The sequence below is a fragment of the Otolemur garnettii genome, unplaced genomic scaffold, assembly GCF_000181295.1.
Source record: "Otolemur garnettii isolate 467f Iridium unplaced genomic scaffold, OtoGar3 scaffold00058, whole genome shotgun sequence".
In the NCBI taxonomy this organism is placed as follows: domain Eukaryota; kingdom Metazoa; phylum Chordata; class Mammalia; order Primates; family Galagidae; genus Otolemur; species Otolemur garnettii.
Window position 1 is genome coordinate 3,354,851 of NW_003852453.1, and position 3,347 is coordinate 3,358,197.

Consider the following 3,347-nt stretch of genomic DNA (forward strand, 5'->3'; position numbering starts at 1 on the left):
GTTGGAGGTTGCTGTGAGCTGTAATGCCACGGCACTCTACCCAGGGGGACAGCTTGAGGCTCTGTCTCCAAAAAAAAAGAAAGAAAGAAAATGAATAGCCATGTTTGTTTTTTTTTAATATGCCCTTCATCACGTCAAGGTGATTCCATTCTGTTCTCAGCTCATTGAGTTATTTTACCATGAAAGGGTGTTGAATTTTGCAAATGCTTTTCCTATATCAAATGAGCTGATGATATGCTTTTTTCTTCTTTCTATTAATGTGGTATATTATATTGATAGATTTCTTTCTTTTTTTTTTGAGAAACCATCCTTGCATTCCAGAGATAAATCCTGTTTGGTCCTGTTGTATAATCCTTTTAATATGTTGCTGGATTCTGTTCCCCAGTATTTTGTTGTGGGTTTCACATCTATATTAATATATTAATATATAAATATCTTTAGTAAGTTTTTCATTTCAACTATTATACTTTTCAGCTTTAGAATTTCTATTTGGTTCCTTGTTATAATTCCTATCTCATTATTAATATTCTCTGTTTGAACATTATTCTTCTGGTCTTCTTCAATTCATTGAGCATATTTAAGATAACTAACTTAAAGCCTTCATCTAGTAAGTCCAATATCTGAGCTTCCTTGGAGATAGTTTGTGGCAAGATCCTTTTTTCCTATGGACAGTCCTTCTTTCCTTCCTTCCTTCCTTCCTTCATTCTTTTCTTTCTTCCTTCTTTCTTTTCTTTTCTTTCTTTTTCTTTTTTTCTTTCTTTCTTTTTTATTTTATTTTTCAGAGTCTTAATTTCTCACCCTGGTAACATGATCATACCTCACTGTGACCTCAAACTCCTGTGCTCAAGCCATCCTCCTGTCTCAACCTCCAAGGTAGCTGGAATTACAGGAATGTACCATCATGCCTGGATAAAATTTTCAATTGTTAGTAAAGATGAGGTCATGCTATTGCTCAGCCTGGTCTTAAACCTCCTTACCTTAAGCAATTCTCTCACCTTGGCCTCCCAGAGTGGTGGGATTATAGGCAGGAGCTATCACACCTGGCTACTCCTAGTTCTTTACATGTCATAATTATTAATTTAAAGTGGACATTTTAAAATAATTTTTTTTTGAGATAGTGTCTCATACTGTTGCCTGAGGCTTACTCATGGTCTCAGCCTAACTCATAGCAACTTCAAACTCCTGGACTCGAGCAATCCTCCTGTTTCAGCTTCCCAAGTAGCTGGGATTATAGAAATCCGCCACAATGCCCAGCTTATTTTTGTATTTCTAATAGAGATGGGGTGTCACTCCTGCTCAGGCTAGTCTTAGACTCCCGAGCTCAAGCAGTCCACCTGCCTTGGCCCCCCAGAGTGCTAGGATTATAGGCGTGAGCCACTGTGCCTGGTCAAAAGTGGACATTTTGAATATTATAATACAGAAACTCTGAAAATAAAATTCTCACCCCTCCAAGGATTTCCCATTGTTGATTGTGGATGGTTGTAGCCATCCATTTGTTTGATAACTATGTCTAACTATTTTTTGCAAAGACTCTATTCCTTGTGATGGTTACTGAAGTCTCTATTCCTTCATATCAGTGGTTACCAGTGAACTGGCAGAGATTTTCTTAAACACCTGGAGCCAAAAAGGAGAAAAATATCCTCCCAGTCTTTGCAGATTGGCTCTAAGCTGGGGCACTTTGTTAGTACTAAGCTGCAGCATATACGACTCTACCTTAGCTTTCACCTCCTGCCTGTGTGGTTCTCAAAGATCAGTCACAAGTGGAAACCCAGGATCCTATTGTGTCTTTTCTGATCATGTGTCCAGCCTTAGGCATTTGTATTTCACTACAGATTTCTTCTTATACATGGTAATTCTTCAAAGCCCACATTGCTCCAAGAATCTTCCTTCTTAGCTTTCTCCTTTCCAAATTTTTGAGTCTGCTTGGTGCTTTTCTTGTCTGATCCTTGTACCAGGTGGTTACAGGTAGTGTATGTTGTTAAATGCTTTCTACAGATGCCATGTAGAAAGACACTCTGGACTGAAGGGAGCAAACAAAGGTCAGCTTCTGTTCTTGTTCCCCAGGGAACTGCCAGGTAGGTTAAAATACACCACCACAATTTAAGAGTTGGCAACTTCTTTCTGAATTTAGCAACTTACTTCTTCATTAAACACCATCCTAAGTCTTTTTTTTTTTTTTTTTTTTTTTGCAGTTTTTGGCCAGGGCTGGGTTTGAACCCACCACCTCCGGCATATGGGGCCAGCCCCCTACTCCTTGAGCCACAGGCACCGCACCAACACCATCCTATTCTGGAGTTCCAAAAAGTTGATTCTATCAATTTTTGCCAGTTTAGAGATAGCTTCTATGGAGGGACCAATTTGTAGAGATCTTCACTCTTCCCTTTCTGTGATATCACTTACGTCTTCCAGGATTTTTTTTAATTTAAAAAGTTTTTATGATGGCTTGGCACCCCTAGCACAGCGGTTACGGCACTGGCCACATGCCCTGAGGTTTGTGAGTTTGAACTCAGACTGGGCCAGCTAAGCAACAATGACAACTGCTGCAACAACAACAACAGCAACAACAAAATAGCTGGGCATTGTGGCGGGCACCTATAGTTCCAGCTACTTGGGAGAGTGAGGCAAGAGAATTGCTTAAGGCCAGAGTTGGAGGTTGCTGTGAGCTGTGACGCCATGGCACTCTACCCAGGGTGACGGCCTGAGACTCTGTCTCAAAAAAAAGTTTTTATTATGAAAAAATATAAGTATACACAAAAGTAAGGAAGATGTTTTAATGAATCTTCATGAACTCATCAATCAGTCTCAGAAATTATCAACTCATAGTTAATCTCATTTCATCTAATACCCCTTGTCAAAAATGTACCAAGTGCTGTGCTCAGAATGCTTCATATATTATTTTATCTTCTTATAATAGTTCTATGAGATAGGGATTAATGTCCCCATTTTACAGATGAAAATGGAAACTGAAGGTTTTAGTGATTTTCCCTAGACCACATGCAGCTTAGACCCGGAACCTAAACTTGTATCGATTTGGGATCAGAATTGTGGTTTAAGCTGATTCTCTAATCACTTTTCCACAGAAGCTCATTTGATGATGACAGAAACCTGAATGTGGTAGGCATGAGTTATATTCATTCAGATCTACTTCTTATCTTCCAGGCATATGGGATTGTGAGTCTATAATTCCTTGAAGTTAAGCAGAGTCCTATGGCAAGTTCTGGTCAAGGCAACATGGGCAGAAGTGCTGCATCTTTACTGGGCTGAAGCATCTCATTGCACCTGCTTCACTCCCTGGGCCTCTTTGCTGCATCCTTACTGGGCTGAAGCATCTCATTGCACCTGCTTCA